The 19,179-nt window shown below is 44.0% G+C and overlaps 1 long non-coding RNA gene across 1 annotated transcript; it reads right to left on the bottom strand.

The window, feature by feature from the left end:
- Positions 1-11,379: 11,379 nt before the first annotated feature.
- LOC115082555 lies at positions 11,380-15,096 on the bottom strand. Its single transcript, XR_003854197.1, has 3 exons — positions 13,911-15,096; positions 13,663-13,811; positions 11,380-11,952 (listed from the first exon to the last, which is right to left on the bottom strand). It is a non-coding gene; the product is annotated as an uncharacterized LOC115082555 (long non-coding RNA).
- Between the last annotated feature and the right edge of the window lie 4,083 nt (positions 15,097-19,179).

Genomic DNA, 19,179 nt, shown 5'->3' with positions numbered 1-19,179 from the left:
TAAAACCCTCACTATCCTGCACAACGCCCTCAACAAAAACAATCCCGCATGGCTTAAAGACATGCCACACTTCCGTACCTCCAATCGACCCACCAGAAATGTCCTCGCAGGCACCCTACACACCCCCTCTCAAAACCGCACACCTCTCCAACACCAGAGAAAGAGCGTTTACCATAGCCGGCCCCACCCTTTGGAATTCACTTCCCCATTACCTGCGACTCGAGCCCTCCTTACAGTCTTTCAAAAAAGGCATCAAGACTTGGCTGTTCAGGCAACCTACCCAGATACCAATCAAACCTAGCCCACTCCCCTCCTTTTCCATCACCACCCTCCTTCCTTTTTTACCCCCCCAGCCACCCCTCCCCCCACAGCCCACACTCCCTGCCCCCTGAATTTCCCCCCTCCCACTTCTACCCCTTGCACCCACCCCCTCCCCTCCCCCCTCCCCTCTTTTTTTTTTTTAACACACCCGCCAACCAAAGCCTTAACCCTAACAAGTATTTACGCTATTTATTTAATGTAAATAAGTACCTCGCCTTAACTTATAGTTATAGAATCCAGTTACAATTATGTTCCTTTTATTATATTGCTCAATTTGATTGTTCATCTCTCTCTCCTCCTGCCCTATCCTTTCTTGCTGCTCTTCCCCTACCCCCCCTCTCACACTTTTCTTGCCTGCTCTTCCCTCCTCCCTCTCCACCCACCCCTGTTCATTGTATTTTCCACCTACTTCAGTTTTTTGTAAACCGGCATGATATGCCCTATGAATGTCGGTATATTAAAAGTTTCATAAATAAAAAAGTACCGCATGCGATAGCAAAAGGGGCATGTTTTATGCTATATAGCATTGATTGCAATTTGTGTGAAGAGCTAAGTTAGTGCAAATTGTGATAAGTACTAGACCTGTTTATTTTCCTGCATTGAGAGAGAGAGAGAGAGAAGAGAGAAGAGAGAGAGACTGGCTGTAGTGTCATGGCCCCTAGGTAGGTATTTGTATCCCTATGGTAGGCCCACCTAGTAACTCGAGGTGGGGTTTAGGTAAGAGTGTAGGGGGTTAGGGGCCACTTTGACATTCTACGTGACACCTACGAACAGAACAGTGGTCTCTTGTGAAGATTTGATGGCCTTCGGAGTGAGGAAACTCACTCCAAGATGAGATTTGGGCAATGTTCTCTCAACCTAGCTTGATGGACTCTCTACCTGGGTAACATCAAGCTAGGTGGAGAGAACATTGCCCAAATCTCATCTTGGAGTGAGTTTCCTCTCCACTCCAAAGGCCATCAAATCTCACAAGAGACCACTGTTCTGTTCGTAGGTATCATGTAGAATGTCAGAGTGGCCCCTAACCCCTACACTCTTACCTAACCCCACCTCGAGTTACTAGGTTGGGCCTACCATAGAGATACAAATACCTACCTAGGGGCCATGACATTATGACCAGTCTCTCTCTCCCTCCACTCTCTCCTCTCTCTCTCTCTCTCTCTCTCTCTCTCTCTCTCTCTCTCTCTCTCTCTCTCTCTCTCCCTCTCTCTCTCTCCTCTCCTCCTCCCCCTCCCTCCTCCCCCCCTCCTCCCTCCCCCCCCCCCCCCCCCCTGAAAGAGGCCTTACAGGAGACATGGTGAGGAAACCTTACCACATGGTCATGGCAGCTATTGCACAGCCTAATGCAATTCAAAGAGGTGTAGTTAAAATTGGCATGAGGGGGTTAGTCTTGCTGGGATATTAGAGGAGATTTCTTCCCGATCTCATAGCCCATTAACAGAGTTGCTAAGTTAGGACCATCTGAATCAAATTAGGTGAGACTGAAGGGGTTTTCAAGGAAATAAAGCAGAGGGTATCTCAGAAACCAGTATTGCATAGCACTGATTTTCAATACCCATTTATCCTGTAGACATATCCCTCCAACATAGGGTTAGGGGCAGTTTTATCCCACTGAGTGGGGGATGAGGTGCATCCAGTCCTCTATCAACAGAAAGTTAGGGACAAATGAAAAACATTATGCCACCATAGAGTGTCTGGAGATTACATGGGCCATGAAAACTCTCCAATATTATCTCTTGGGAGGATCCTTCTCTTTGATCACAGATCTTGCCCCCCCCTAAAATGGTTCAACTAGATGTGTACTTCAAACGCTCGCCTCACAAGGTGGTACATGGCCCTGCAACCTTTTTAAATTTACAGTACAGCATCGGATTGGGAGGGATCACAGGAATGCGGACTTCTTGTCCCGAGATGCAATTCCCTCCAAAAATGGGAAGAACAAGGGATCTGTAAAAAAAGCGGGGGAGGTATGTAATGGAAAGTGCATCCCATTACTCAGATTAAAGAGGAGTGAAGGGAAAGAGGCCGGTGTGGACAGAACTTGGGGGGGAGGAGATAACTACACCTCCCGAGAGCAACCACAGGGCTGAGGGAAAAGGAGACTGCGCAAGACCAGGAACTAGGTGGTGATCTGATTAAGAAGGAGCTACCGATATACAAAGCTGACGGGGGAAACCAAAAGGAGGAGGACCACATGGGGAAGGAAGGAGAGGAAGCTGCTGGCATCTAACAGCAGAGAAAGTCCCCAGCTGGTTTACCGTGGGAGGAGTAGGAAAAACTGAAATCCGTGGCATTGAAAAGTGTTTGTGGGTTTTCTACAAAAGGGGAGGTTGCAATCCTCCTCAGCTATGGAGAAGTAACCGGGATGAGGGCATTGAAGTACTAGTCAGCTTTTGAACTGCCTTATATATAAGTCATTTTGCTGGGGACAAAACAGTCAGCTCTGAACTGCCATACAGTGAAGCACTTGTGCTGGGACATAACAACCAGGACTGAACTGCCATCTCTTAAGTGCATGTGCTGGAGACAAACCCAACAGCATTGAACTGCTGTCTGCAAGTGACGGTAGTGGAGGAGAGAACCAGAGCTATTCCAGACTCAGATTTGCTTTTAGCCCATATTCCAGCTCCGTTGATCATAGGATTCTGCAGAGGGAACTGGTCTGGGGGAGCTCAAGCAGTGAAATTCTACCCAGTGGGACGTTTCAGTAGATAGATAAATGCATAGAAAACAGGGAAGCATGGGCTCTTTTAATCTTTGTTAAGAAGCCTTCTAGATTTGGAAATGTGCAATTTTTGAAGAATACTTCTTCAAACTGTATCTCTTCCATGGACCGAAAATCAGCAGACAGGATAAGTCACCAATTATAGTTATAAGAATGGTCAGTAGAGGATTGAATTGCACAGGAACTATTCCAATCCTGCAGCATTTCTATCATTGATCTAACAGTGACACCATTAAACATCAAATTAGCACAAAAAATTTCTGTCAGCAGAAACTTTCTTAATTCTGTGGAACCAAGGACTGCTCTATGCATTTCCTTGAATTCTACTTATAACCAAAACACTAGGGATGTGCAGACAGAAAGTTTAAATTTAATTTCACTTTTTGTTTCTGGATTTGTGTTACTTTAATTTTTTTTTTGTTTGGTTGGTTGGTTTGCTGAATGGAAATAAATTAATTTAAAAAGAAACCCCAAATCCCTCTTCCTGCTCCCATGGCCTCCCTCCCCCACCCCCAGCTCCTACTTACCTCTCTGGGGTACTTTCAAAAGGAGAAAGGGGCATGAACAAGTCAGTGATATTCCTGTCCCAATACTGCCAGTTTCAGGACTAGCTGGCATCTAGTTGTTTTACAGCCATAAAGCACTATGGCTATAATGAAAATGAGCTAGAAAATAAGTGGTTTTTCCTCCCTTTTGCAGCTTTGTCTCTTACTCAGTGCCTTGGATGTCAGGCTTGCCAGCACTTGATGCAGTTTGTCAATTACCTGTTCCAGTTCTGGGTATAAATCAAAGAGTATGCCCTATCCTACGACAGCATATGGAGGTCATCATTACCTTCTACTCCCATCCTTGCAATCTTAAAGGCATTTTCAAGAATTTTCAGCCCAGTCTGCTCTACTGCATTATATTCAGACAACTACATTTACCAGGCCACCGTAGAATTATATTTTATTTATTCAGCAGCCAGGGAATGAGGACTAGCGCAATATGAAGGATTTACTGTCACAGTTCAGAGTAGCTGCCCCACCATAGTGGTTCTGTGTTTTCTCATAGATGTTTGACCCCTGTGTGGCCATTGGAGTGAGGAATCTTTGGATTACTTTTAAAAGATTGTGATAGACAAGGAACTAGTACTCCCTCAGCACTCTTCCCCAGATTTCTGATACCAGCCCAACCCTAGCACTAGTGTCTCCACCCCAGCACTCTCTGCTCCCTCCAGCCCTATCCAGCACACTTCCCCACCTCAATCCTGGCATTCTATTGACCCTAGGACTCTCTGCCTTTCATGTTCAAATGTAGGTCTCTTCCCTTTAACACCAGCACTCTCTTCACAACAGCACTCTGCCCTCTTCAGCCTGATCTCTGCATTTTTCTCAGCCCAAACCCAGACAATTATCTCTCCCCCCCCCCCCCTCCTAGAAGAGCAAGATAGTCATGCAAGTAATGCAAACATTTCTTCTGATTCTGATCTACTTCCTTACACTTGGGCATAGAGTTTCAATACATGGAATCAGCATGTTGGGAACGGGAACTCTGTCCAGCACTACAGGCACGAGGAAAAGCACAGCAAAGGGGAAGTCAATCAGATAACTCATTCCCTTCTCCCACTGCTCGACAAGAAACTGATCCTCCCTAACACTTTCTCCATTCTCTGACCCTAGCCTAATCCAAATATGTTCCACCCCAGCACTCTCTGCACCCTCCAGGACCAACCCAACACTTATTACTCCTCCAGACTTACCCCAGCACTCTGACCACCTCCAGCTTGATCCCTACATTTTCCCCCCAGTGCAACCCCAGCCAGCATTCTCTTTCCCCCTCCTCTCGGAAGGGAAAATCATTCCTACAAGCGAAGGATGCTAATGAGAATGTGCCAGTTTCTTTTGATTCAGTTCCACTTCCCTACACTTGGGCAAAGAATTTGAATATGTGGTTCTGGTGTGCTGGAAATGGGAAAGTCTGTCCCCCACTACAGCACGAGGTGGAACTTTGCCCCCCACTACATCGTAAAGGGGACGTCAATAAGACTTCTCAGCCTCTTCCCCCATTGATCAACAAAGAACTGGTCCTTCCTAAGCATTCTTTTCCCATTCTCTGACCCTAGCCCAGACTCAGCACTCTTTATCCCAGCACTGTCTTCCTTTTCTAGCCTGACACCATCCCTGCCCCTATAGCCCACCCAGCACTCTCTATACCTAGCATTCTCTGCTTCTTCCAGCTTCATCCAGTACGTCATTCATAGTCCAGCCCCAGCACTTCCTTCACCCTAGAACTATCTGCCCCCTCCAGCCCCACCCAAGCTACCTTCACTCCAGAACTCTCTGTTCCCTGCAGCCTGACCTTAATACTCTCCTCCCAGGACCAATCATAGCATTCTCAGCACCCCCAGCAACTAATAGATCTACGTTTTGAGACCTGCTAAGAGTGCTGTGTGCTTGTGACCCTAGACTGGTCACTGTTGAACAAAATTATAGGGTGGAACCCACCTTGTCATATTTTAATCATATCTTTATGGTCATTTTTTTGCCAAACAGGCAAGATGACAAGTATGCTAATGAAGTCCTGCATATGTACAGGGCAGGACTCTGCCCTCTCTAGCCTAGACCAGTACTGTCCACAGCTCGACCCACAACACTGATCCCCCAGCCCAACTTCAGCATTCTCTTCACCCCACCATTGATGCTGTATGGAATCTTACTTTGCCAGAACCCCCTAAAGACCTCCTCCAGAGTTTCCTCTAATTACTGATCATGAAGTTTTTACAACTCTACAATGCCTTCATATGTTGAAGTAAGAGAAAGGAAGTGATGATCCCCTTGTACAGGGTCTTGGTGAGGCCTCACCTGGAGTATTGTGTTCAGTTCTGGAGACCGTATCACCAAGGGACAGAGACAGGATGGAGGCGGTCCAGAGAAGGGTGACCAAAAAGGTGGATGGTCTTCATCGAATGACTTATGAGGAGAGAGATTGAAGAACCTAAATATGTACACCCTGGAGGAGAGAAGGAGCAGGGGTGATATGATACAGACTTTCAGATACTTGAAAGGTTTTAATGATCCATGGTCAACAACAAACCTTTTACATTGGAAAAAATCAGCAGAATTAGGGGCCATGATTTGAAGCTCCAGGGAGGAAGACTCAGAACCAATGTCAGGATGTATTTCTTCACGGAGAGGGTGGTGGATGCCTGGAATGCCCTTCTGTAGGAAGTGGGTGAAGACTAAACTGTGAAGGATTTCAAAGGGGCATGGGATAAAAACTGTGGATCCATAAAGGCTAGAGGATGGGAATGAAGAGAAGAGCCATGGGGGTGGATTACTGGAGTTGAGGCTAATACCTGGTGAATATTACCATTACTCAATAAGCCTTCACATGGTTAATGCAACTCCAACATTGCTTCAATGGCAAGGGGAAATGTGGAAAAAAAGGATTTGCATTCAGATAACTACCAACAAGGTCTGAACTTCACAATCTGGTTAAGCAAATAAGCATGAGGGTAGCTTGCTTATTATGGCGGTTACTACCCTAAACCAATTAAGCCTGATACATCACTTTGAATGTATAAAAAAGCGATGTTCTCTGCTTCTACAGCAGGAGGAAATGTGGAAAAGAGGATTTGCTTTCAGACAACTACCAACAAGGAATGAACTTCACAATCTGGGTAAACAAATAAGCGTGTTTATTACAGCGGTTACTACCCTAAACCAATTAAGGCCTGATACATCATTTTGAATGCATATATGGCATTGCTCTCTGCTTCAAAGCCATGGGGAAATGTGGAAAATAGGATTTACATTCAGACTACATCCAACAAGGCATTGATCTGTGCAGTTGGGGTAATAAGCATCGGGGTAACTTGCTTGATGGACGGTTACTAACCCTTAACCATTAAGCCTTATGCTCACCCTTGATGCAAATCCAACATTACTCTCTGCATCAATGACAGGAGAGGGCAGGAAATTTGAATCAAACAGTTACCAACAAGAGCCCTGAACTTGGCAGTTGATGAAACAGATAAATATGGGAAAATAAGTATGAGAGCTTGCTGGGCAGACTGGATGGGCCAATTGGTCTTTTTCTGCCGTCATTTCTATGTTTTCTATGGTTCATTGGGGAAATGATTGCTCTGGATTACTAGTCATTGCTGGTGCTGCTGTGCCCTTCTCACTCTTCTTTGGTTTTCATGATTATATTTAGGCCATCTCATTATTTTATAATCCATAATCCTTAGAGTTCCAATTCTTTAGAGTTTCTTATCTAGTATGTCCAGTGTTTCACATAGTCCCCAAGGTACACAAATCATTGGAGAAGCCACCAGGATGACCAATAATATTACCAAAGAGTCTCTTTTAAGAGCCCTTTTACAATTTGTGGATACGTTTTGGAGAGAATATATACTACAGTTACATTTGGGACTCTGTGCTTATCATCTCAATTTTGGAGGACTTTACTGAACTGTTGGAGGGCCTTTTAATAGTCACAATAAACATAGCAGCCCTATACACTAATATTTCTCAGAAGACAGCACTGGGAATAGTGGAAGAGATACTAATGAAAAGGGGCTTGCAAAATCATGTACCTAATGAATTCCTGGTACAATTAGCATCAGTAGCACTGCAAGAAATTTTTTTTAGCTTTGATGGGGAATAGTACCAACAAAGTAAAGGGACACCCATGGGGGCCTCAATGGCCCTGGATTCAGCTAATTTATACATTGGCAGCTTTGAAAATAATGGTTACCCTTTTGTCCATAAAATGAATATATCCATTTGTTGAAATAGTTTATTGATGTTATGGAAGGGAATGACCTTGAGAGATTTTTTTCTCTTTGGTTGAATTCCTGTGATATGAGCCTAAAGTTTCTCTTTTTCACATAGTAGACAACAAGTGGCATTTTGGATATCCAAATATCTCTGACACCAGATGGATTTGATTTTTTCAATTTTTCAGAAGATGACAGATCAGAATACAATATTAAATTTTACAAGTTTTTCATCATGATAATCTACCTGTAGCTCAATTTCTGAGACTTCGAATACTCTGTTCGACTGATAATTAATTTATTCAGCAGGCCACTGTTTTGAGACAGAGATTTCTACAAAGAGGGTATCCAGTTAACATCAATAGGAGAATCTTTAAAAGCACTTGTTGGGTTAATCATCAATTAGTATTGATCTCCCCCTCCTAGAAATACAGAACAAAAATTGATCTGTGTGTTTCCTTTTACTCCACACACATGAGTTCTAAAAACAAGTATTAAACATTATTGGCAGATACTAAGTGTCATTCTTTCAAGATAACCAATTTTCACAATAAATAAAGCTACAAACCTCTGAGATATGATGGTATATTCAGCTTATACCTCACAGTTCATATTGAATAGTAATAGCCAGGTCATTATATATGCAGACATTGTGATATATGTGACACACTCCAGGGACAAGTAGAGTTACCAAATTGAAAACCATTTAGGTTTTGACAAAATCTTATATGTACCTCAGTGGGGGTTGTTTATGCCTATGGTGTCCTTGTGGCTTGATATACATCAGCAAGACTACATGTGTGATCAGGACACGTATACAGTTACATCTAAGTTGTATTCGTCACCAGAAGAGCTATGCACCAGTAGTGTCCCACTGGACTGAGCAATCTTATATACCTGAAGATGTAAGAGTAGCAACATTAATATATTTCAACATAACAAGCAGGAAGGAGACTTAGATCTCTGGTTAACTCAGCTAGAGCAGCAGTTCATTTATGATTATTTATTTATTTATTTATTTATTTGTTTAAGGCTTTTCTATGCCGGCATTCATGATACAATCATATCATGGCCGTTTACAAATAACAGGGGTGTGTAATAACTTTGTTCTTTTAATCAGTGCAGAAGAGGCAAAAGTTACAATATAACAAGGTCGTTGAAACTGGGGGATGAAGGAGACAAGAATAGAAAGGAATAAATATAAACTTTACAGAGGTAGATTATTTACATTTTGAAGTAATGTCTCTTTGTGGTTATTATTTACATTGTACCGTAAGATCTCTCAATGGATGGTAGATTCTGTAGGGCTCACTTGCCGTAGGATCTCTCCTTGCATATTAGACTTAGGAAAGGCTTGTTTAAATAGCCAAGTCTTAAGCCTTTTTCTGAAAGTTAGCAGACAAGGTTCAAGTCTGAGATCAGGTGGTAAGGAATTCCAAAGAGCAGGGCCCACTGTAGAGAAGGCCGGGTCTCTGAGTGTAATATGGAGGAACAGACAGTAATTGGAGGAACAGACAGTAATTGGAGGAACAGACAGTGATCCTTTGTATGCTTCTCTGATGGGTCTGGATGATGAGAGGGATTTGGAGGTTGAGGGGGGCTAGGGAGTGGATGGATTTATGGATGATGGTGAAGGACATGTGTAGGATTCTGTAGTGTATTGGCAGCCAGTGTAGATTTATTAGAATGGGAGAGATGTGGTCTCTTCTTCTGGAATTAGTCAAGATTCTAGCTGCCGCATTCTGGAGCATCTGAAGTGGTTTGATGGATGAGGACGGGAGGCCTAGAAAGATAGAGTTGCAATAATCTATCTTGGAGAATATTACTGATTGTAGGACTGTTCTGAAATCATGAAAGTGTAGGAGTGATTAGAATACAATAATACCTCTGGGGTTCAATAACGAAATCAATTGGGCCATGTTTTACTAATACTGTAAAGGAGTTATGGGGTAGATTTAATAACATGCGCGCGTGGCCTACATGTGCGCGCACTACCCGGCGTGCGCACATGTATGTCCGATTTTATAACATGCACGAGCAGGCATGCACGTGTTATAAAATCTGGGGTCGGTGCACGAAAGGGGGTTCACAATTGTACACCTTACGCATGCCAAGCTGCGCTGCCTTCCTCCATTCCCTCCCCCCTAACCTGACCTTCTCACCCCATCCCCTAACCTTCCCCCCACCCCTATTCTAACCCCCCAAAATTATTATCTTACATTTTGAGCCTGCCTCAGGGCAGGTGCAAGTTGCACATGCCGGCCGATTGATGGCACGCGATCTCTGATACAGTGACAAATGGCCAATGTGCCAGAAGCCGCTGACCCTGCCCTGCCACACCCCATACCACCCATGCCTCGCCCCTTCCTGCCCCTTTTTTCAAGCCCTGGGACTTATACGCATCCTGGGGCTTTATGTGCACCGCCGGGCCTTTTTAAAATAGGCCCAGCGCACGCAGGACTGGTTACGTGCGTAAATCCTCTGGATTTACGTGCATAACCTTTTGAAAATCCGGCCCTATATGTAAAATTGACACTTCTCTGTATCAGTATAATTATAACTAAATTAGTGGATGGTGATGTCAGCTAATTGTGTGAGTGTGATTGGTCCAGTCCCTTTTAAAACTTAAGCGTAAGAGAGTATACTCCGACACACAAATAATGGCAAAATGAATGAAAGACACTAAAATAAGTTACGTTTAAGGTATCTTTATTCGTCTCTGTTAAGGGAAGATATTTCATATTTTTCATTTGTTTCTCTTGAAGCTCTCTCTGGCCCCTGAAGCAGAAATTCATCATCAAAATTCTGCCAATAGAAGAGGAGGGAATAGCACAGAGCAGAACAGCAGAAAAGGACAATGCAATTGCATCTCACATCTTTAACAAGGTAAGTGTGGCAATACAAGTATTTTAAGTGTGTAATCATGCACAAGGTGAGAATTTATCCCGCAGTGTGAAAATTTACAGAGAGAGAGAAAAATGAAAAGCAATGAAAAGTCAACAGTAAAGTTTTAAATGGTTTTATTTGCATACAAAAATATCTAAATAAGGAAAGTGTTGTGAACACGGTGCACATGAGCATGAGCCCCTATGCCGTGACGTGACTGACACAACCCCGGGGCTGGCTGTGGTCCACGCTGCTGGTGAGAGGGCGCATCCAGGCATGGGCTAGGCTGAAGCTGAAGGCTGGAGCCTTGGGACAAACTGAAGGCTCAAGCAGAGGTGAAGACTTGGAACAGGAACACTTGTAGACTTGGAACAGGAATACTTGAAGATTTGAAACAGGAATACATGAATCAGGAACTGGGAGACCTTGAATGAGCACCAGCAACCCAAGCTAGTCTCTGGGGTAGCCCTCCAGCCACTCTGTAAGCCTTTTCAGACTAATCTCCTTAGGAACAGCTTGAACATAGGACCAACGAAGGGTGAGGACTCAGGACACTGATGACAAGACAAGACTGAAGGCTCTGAAGACTTGGAGCAAGATGAGGGCTCTGAAGATTTGGAAAAGATGTGGGCTGGAACAAGAACTCCAGTGACTAGGGACAGGACGAAGGAATTCAGAACTCAGGAACTCAGAACTCAGACTCAGGAACTCAGAACAAAGATTCTGAAACCAAGGACAAGAACTCTGAAAACGTGAACCAATGGCAAAGGCTTGGATAGAACTCTGAAGACACGGACAGGGCTCTGGAGTCACTGAAGACTTGGATAAGACTCAAAAGACTCGGACCACAGGAAACAGGAAGTAGGAGACCACGGACATGGAGGACCACAAGAAATAGGAGACCTTGAAAGTCCTGGAGAGCACAGGAAACCCTTGCAAAGACAACGCCGAGAAGACCTTTTATAGGGCTGCCAGGAAGGACGTCATCAGGAGGGCTGCGGGGCTTTTCTTGCCATGGTTCCCTTAAATCTTGAGCAGGAGTATGTGCCTAGGGTAACACTAGCAGCAGTGATGTCAGTGGCGAGAGTGGAAGGAGGAGGTGTTTCAGGCCGCAAAGATCACAGGCACATCAGCAGCATCTCTCAGCTGCATGGAAGATCGGCGGCGATGCCAGCATCGGGAGCAGCAGCTTCTGACAGTGGTGAGGCAGTGGCATTTCAATGCTGAGATAAAGCTGGTGGCATCCAGATGAGTGAGGCTGCACAACAGAAATAAGAACATTATACAGGTATATTTAAACGGTAACAGCTGACACAGTGGTGCATACCAAGATAATGATACCAATTATCAGACACAGCCAGATAGACAGCACAATCCCAAGATAATCTATTGGTCATCTCATTATCTTGTCAAGATATGGAATGTCCATGCCACTGTTGATGTTGTTTTGGTCCTTTTTTGGTGTGTTGGATTCTTTGTGTCATTATTGTTAGTGCCTTTTGCCCCTCTTTTGAAACATTGGGATATTCTTGCTGCTTGTGGTGCTGCTTTACTCCTCTCACAGTGCCTTGGCATTTTTGCCCTGTCACAGTACCAGGGGCTTTTGATACTATTCCTGGTGCCACTTTGTCTTACTCTTGCTATCTTGGCATGCTCTTCTCTCTGCTGTTTATTCTGCCTATAAGTTTCATTAAACTTGAATAGAAAACCTCGATATTGGATGCATTCCTTCCCTATTGGCTTTAATAGGAAATGAATGAATGAATGACATGACTAAATGAAAACAAAATTGAAATTAACAAAACAAATTATGGAGCCAAATGAACCAAAAAAAATAAACCAGACTGGAATTTTTTCTACACACATCCCTAATATAGTCCATAGGCTTTCAAATAGTGTAATGCACATTTCAAATAAGCTTTTTATTATAAACCAGAACAATCGCTGTGCCCTTGTCTGATACATTAGCATATTTCTTCAATTAGGCAAAGCCCTCATTTGATAACCTTTTGCAAAACACACATGAAATATGTGAACTTCCTTCAACTTAACATCTTTGATCAACAGTAATAGAAATTTACACATGCCAGAATATATTAATAAAGGATATATGGTGAATATAACACTATTTTTCTTCATCTTAATTCAATATATTTTGTAATTTGGAATGTCAGTTATCATCTGAACACTTTTTTTCATAGAAAAATATCATGGTAGAGTACAAATTACTTGAACAAAAAATATCATTTTTTTTATTCCTAGCCCAAATACAATGTAAATTCATTAATCTAAAATATTATATAATGTTTTAAATAAATGAATGTTTAACCAAATGAGGGAGACAAATATGCAAATAAAGCTTTACTGGGATCATGGGAAATAGCATGATATGTTGTCAAAATCATTGTTTTCCATGGGCTCATTAAAATCCCTAAATTTAGCATATGAGCAAGACCAGGAGTCACAGTCACACTGGCCGATTTCAAGGTACCCTTTAGGTGGGCATCAACAAGGGGGGGGGGGGGGTGTCAGAAGCAGGCAGGTCAAGTGTGAAGTCGTCTGTAGGGGTCAGGAGCAGGCAGGAGAGGTGTAGGTCTTTGATAAAATGGCCACATACATCTGCACTAGGACAAAAAAGAGTGGAATTTGGGAAGGGCATGGGCATTCCAGGGTGTGGCCAAGATATTACTTCTGCTATGGATGAGGATGAATACAACTATTTCTAGCCATCTATGAAGTGCTTGAGGTGTCTGGGTTAACTGGGGGGGGAGTGCATGCTAAAAACCAGGGGGTCTTGAGGTTCTATCTGTAGACTGGGCAAACTGGTGGATGAACTGGTGAAACTGGTCAATCTATAAAATTCCCTCCCTTGAGCATTTCAAAGCCATTTCCCTGCTGTGCAAGTAAACGCCTAAATTAATGAGCACACATACACGCACCCGGCCTGTTTTATAACATGTTTACATACCTGCATGCAGGATATAAAATAGCAGTGCATCTGGCCACGTGCTCATATACATGTGCATATGGGCACCCGTTTTAAACTTGCCGTCCCTGGTTGTATTTATTGTAATGCAGTTTTGTATTTATAAGAACTGGCTCTTTAGGTTGTGAATGCTAGAACGAAAAGGAAAGAGAAAGCTAAAGTTAGGCTTTTTTTTTTTTTAATGTGATACAGAATAAAATTGTAACTCAAAGGAGAGTTTATTTATTTACAATATCCTTGTCGCCCCTCCATTTGATGGGAAACCGTACTGGGTGTGTTGGGCATCATTTCCCCCGTGGGAGGCATTGAACCAAGTACCTTGAGGGATACCGTCGCAGAACCTGCTGCCACTGAAGACATGACTATGACTACAGCAGCATCACTACTCTCTGCCAGGATGATCCCCCACCTCCACCACCCCACGGAGGATGCAGTTTACACTAGGAAGGAACACACAGGCAAGAAAGGCCACCGGGAGGAGGCCTAACACAAGGCAGAGCTAAGAACCAAACGAGGTGTACAAGAACAAGATAACCCAGAACAGGGTTGCTGGTCAAATAATACATGGACAAAGAGTCTCAAGCAAAGACTGAGGTGGGGAGAACCCCGGATTGGAGGGATTTATAGGACTAGTCTCTCTGCATAATGCAGCCTTCAAGGCAAATGCTAGAGCAAGGTCTGAGTGTGTCCCAGTGTGGACCCTGCCAGGCAGGGGGCTACCTAGCAGCCAGTAATTGTTACAGTACCCCCCCCTTCTAGTGATCCCTCCTCCGGGCCCCAACTGGCAGGAGGGATATGGGCATCTGGAATGGAGTATGGCAGAAACCGAGTGCCTAGATCAGAGACGGAATCCATCAGAATGAAGAATGATGTCTTGGACACTGCAGGTACCACCAGGTACAAGGACTTGAGCGGAGCAGAGCAGCTGGATCGGAGTCCACCTAGAGTGGAGTAACTGGACCAGAGTCCACCTGGAGCGAAGTATGGCAGAAATTTAGCTCAGCTTCGCATTGCAGAGATGTGGCAGAAAAAAAGCTGGCACCATCAAAGGCATTTTGGGCTTCACCAATGGCTGGACAGAGGTTGCTAGATTCAGGGTGAATGAAGTCCTTCAATCTTCTGCGGACACAGGCAGGATCAGAGGCTTAGATGCTGCAAGAGCAAGAGTCAGAAATGAGCTCTGGGGACCTGCTGTAAGCACATCCTGAGAATGAGTTCTTTGGAAATGCTGCAGGAAGAGCCTGATCCAGATTCTTGAAAAGTGCTGTTAGAGTAGCTCAGAGTCAGACCAGGTTCTTGAAAAGTGCTGCAGGAGCAGCCCAGGCTGGAGTCTTTTAAAGTGGTTCTGGCACAGCCTGGACTGGAATCCTTGAAGCTGGGCCTGGATTAATCATGTAACCTGAAGCACAGTTTGACTCCTCTTCAGGAGGCAGATGCAGTTCCTCCGTAGCAGAGTGGGAAACACCTGGACTCTGGCCGCAGATTCAGACTGGCAGGCATGAAGACAGGTTTTGATTTGATATTAACTTCAGAACTAGGAGCAGCTTTTGCTGTCTGGGATGACGGCACAACCGCAGGATGGGATCTGGCTGACTGAAACCTCGGCATGGAAGCAGGACTGGACCTGGTTTTTTTTGGAACTGGCTGTGGATTGGCAAATGTCGGCTTTTTTTTTTCTGAAGATCGAGTCATACTTCGCCGGGACTGGGATTGAAGCAGCCTTAGGAGACGTTGAAACCGAAACGAGTTTAATCAAGGCAGAGTCAGACCAAATCGCTGTGGGGAAAGCACAAGCTACCTTTCCTGGCACTGCAGCAGATCTCCACCTGACATGAAACAGCTGATGCAACTGGAGTCTGAACTTGCAAGGAGGAATCAGCTGTCTGGCTTCGAATCACAGAAGCTGAACTAAAGGCAGCTGTCTGGGTTGGAATCACAGACTCTGAACTGAAGGTGTCTAGATAGGCAGGATTCTCAGACACTGAGCTGACTGATTCGGAGCCCCTAAAGCTGGATTGAACCCTGCTAACAGAAACAGGACACAAAGCAAATGGTGGACTGGATTCTGGAACAGGATTCAATTTAGCAGGTACTGATTTCTGGGAAGTTTTGACTTGGTTTGACTAGGGTTGGAATAACCACAGGTCTAACAGAAACAAGTATTGAAACAGATTTAGCTGGCATAGTTTTCATCCTGGTTATAATGGGAACAGAAATAAATGACTTCTTTATCACAAACTGTACCTGAGGTGTTTGTTTGCAGATTTCTACTTCCTCAGATGTCTGAGTGCTAAATTAGTTTCAGAAAAGGCTAGAGACTTCTGTGAGGCAGATATCATTCTACCTGGAGCTGGGGATCTCTATTTCAGGAGCCATTTTGGGGGCACGATAGAGGAGACAGGTTAGAGCAGAAAGGTTATTTTACAAGATGGCTCAACTTACACTCCTGAAGGACAGGATTAGAGGAACCACACATGAGACACACCCAAGGGTGGGTTTCTAAATTGGCACTTGCAGGCCCAGTAAAAACTAAAAGTTGGAAAAGCTACAGGAGCTGGGGCTGTGGAGTTGATGCTACAAGTTACATTAGGGTTATGAGCCCTTTTTCAGATTTTTTATCAGGAAGTGTTTTATGTGCAGAGATCCAACATGGTCTAATCTTGAATCACGGTATACTAGGTATACAGGTTGCCTCTCTTTGGGGGTTTGTCTGGCCTGAGTGTGATGTCACAACCATGCTGACCGATTTGAAGGTACCTCTTAGTCAGAGATCTGTGGGGTTCAGGAGTAGGCGGGTCAGACGTGAAGTCTTCTGCAGGTGTCAGTAGCAGACAGGACAGGCTTAGGTCTTCTGCCTGATCAGTCATTTTCCCTTTGGGTTGGACCTTCCTGTGCTGGTGGCTAGCAGGTCTTATGGAAGGTCATGAACTGAGTCAGGGACAAGGCACCCACTGGATCTGGAGGCTGTGAGAAGCAAGAGGACAGGAAGGTGCCTTGGCCACAGAGGTGAGTACTAACAAGATAGAGGCTAACAAAAGCACAACAGAGTAGGTCCAGAGAGCAAACAAGGTGTAAAGATTGTGAGCTCTTGTACTGTGGCAAGATTGATGCAGCCTAGTAGGGGCACACACTAGACTGCTTCTGACAGCTGATAAACAGGCCCAGTAAAAACTAACAGGCCCAGTAAAAATTAAAAGGCTGACAAACATGCCCTAAATTGTCCTAAATCAGACCTGCTTCCCACAGGTTGAGCCCTTAGGTTCCAGGGGCCAGCAGGACTTAGATGGGTCCTGAGGGTAATTTAAGAGAGAGTTCAGGGAGGGGCAGAGAGTCAGGGCAGACAGCAGGCAGGGCATAAATTGGAAACGAGGCAAGATCTGGTCCAGGTGACAAGCAGAGATCAGAACTAGAGAATCAGGCCAAGACAGACATGATACAGAGGGACAAGAGGGACAAGGCAAGGCATCACAAAACTCTGAGGACAGAACAAGGCAGGAAAATAGGGAGAGGGAAAAGAGGCAGGGCAAGGACAGGAATATGGCGAGGCTTGGACGAGGCAGGGCTGGATAAGCAGGATGAGGCAGGGCTTGGACAAGGCAAGGCTGGAAGACTGGACGAGGCAAGGCTTCATGAGGCAGGGCTGAATGAGGCGAGACTTGATCAGGCAAGTTTGGATAAGGCAATGCTGGAAGACAGGATGAGGCAAGGCTTGAACAAGGCACGGTTGGACAGACTGGATTAGGCAGAGCTTGGACAAGGCAAGGCTGGACAAGGCAGGGCTTGGACTAGGCAAGTCTGGGAAGAGGCAGGGTTGGACAAGCTGGAAGGACAAGGCGAAACAGGCTAAATGAGGCAAGACATACTGCAGGGAATTCTGGAGACCCATTGTTAAGTTGAAGAGGAGAAGTTGTGGCTGGGTTTAAATACTCAGCTGCATGGCCGATGGTCCGAGAGCGGGAGATCGGTCCCCGCGCCCCCACTGGACCACCAGGTACTCGTAAAAAATTTTGGGGGGGTTCGGGAGGGTGGGGGAAGGTAAAGGGTCAATTTTAAAGGGTCAGGCCTCACTAAAAAGAAATTAACGATGTGAATCGGAACCGATGGAGATGTGAATCGGAACCGATTCCGATGGAGATGTGAATCGGAACCAATTCCGATTCACATCTCCACCGATCAGATTTTTTTCTCCTTCCAGCCAAACCCGATCATTAAGACAATCGGGCACACGATTCACATCCCTAATAGATTATAAATAATTTGACGATGTTCCTAGAATCATCAGCAGTTGAAGTTATTGAATGTTCCACTCTGATTGTTTCTTTGGTAACTGAATATGATGTTAGTAAAATAATGACCAGGTATTTTCATCACTTGTACTCTCCCTTTCATGGATCATTAGTCCGTATAGTTCCAGCTATATAACAAATAATGCAGGAAAGACGCAGGGGCTTCCTTGCTATGAAACAGGAAACTGTTTCGTTAGGCGCTACATTTTTGTTGCATTATCCTTGTAAGTGTGTTGTCAAAAAAGGAAATGATTGCTACATATTTTTTGCCCCTGTGCAACTTAGATCGTTTATAGATTATTTTCCTCTAAATGATGGAACCACAGAGCCTCAAATGTAGAATGCACCATACATCTGAGTTATAACAATTCTTTATATGTTTTCTTGATTAACTCCTTAGAATCTCACTCCCCCCCCCCCCCAACAGAATCATAAAATGAGATTATGAATAAGGCATTAAGATTAATGGAATTTATTATATAAGCTGTCATGGTACAATTTTGTAATCAATGCTTTATCAAAGTTTTCTTTTGGATAAAATACTTATGTGTATTGTTAAAACTAAAAAATTAAATTAAAAAAAAAAGTCATGGGCTTCCTTTAATGGAGCCAGTTATAGATTGTTCCTTCTATTTTCCACTTTTCTCATTTTCTTCAGTAGCTTTCTAATTAGCACTTCATCAAACTGTTCACTTTAGTCTAGATAGATGATGCTTATAACTTTTCTGTGGTACAGATATTTAGACATATTTAAAAGAGAATTATTAGATTACTTGACATGACTTCTTTCACTGAATCTATGTTGGCAGTTTGACATTAGTCCACAGAGTTCTATTATTTTATCTCTGATTAATTTTTCTAGTGCCTTACTTAATATGCTGGCGACATTTACCAATTTGTCATTTCCACAGTACGTTTTTTTTTTTTGCACAGTGGTATGGTATTTGCAGATTAATGATTCCTTTTGCTTTTTGTCATATGCATTCAAGATGACTGGGAGAGGCAAGATTCACTTTCCCAACCTCGTATTCTCCCCACCCCCACCCCTTCTCACCCCCACAAACTACAAACAACATTTATTTGGTTAATTAAAGGCCGCAGTTTATTTCAAACAAAACCCAAGCCCCTACGATCTTAAACATCACCTCACCCCCATTTGCCACATCCTTAATGACTTGCCCCCTACCACGTCCCAGTGGTAGAGCTACTCCAA

This window comes from Rhinatrema bivittatum, unplaced genomic scaffold, assembly GCF_901001135.1.
Source record: "Rhinatrema bivittatum unplaced genomic scaffold, aRhiBiv1.1, whole genome shotgun sequence".
NCBI classification, from domain to species: domain Eukaryota; kingdom Metazoa; phylum Chordata; class Amphibia; order Gymnophiona; family Rhinatrematidae; genus Rhinatrema; species Rhinatrema bivittatum.
Note: the sequence above shows the minus strand (reverse complement) of the source record. Positions and strands in the feature narration are given on the sequence as shown.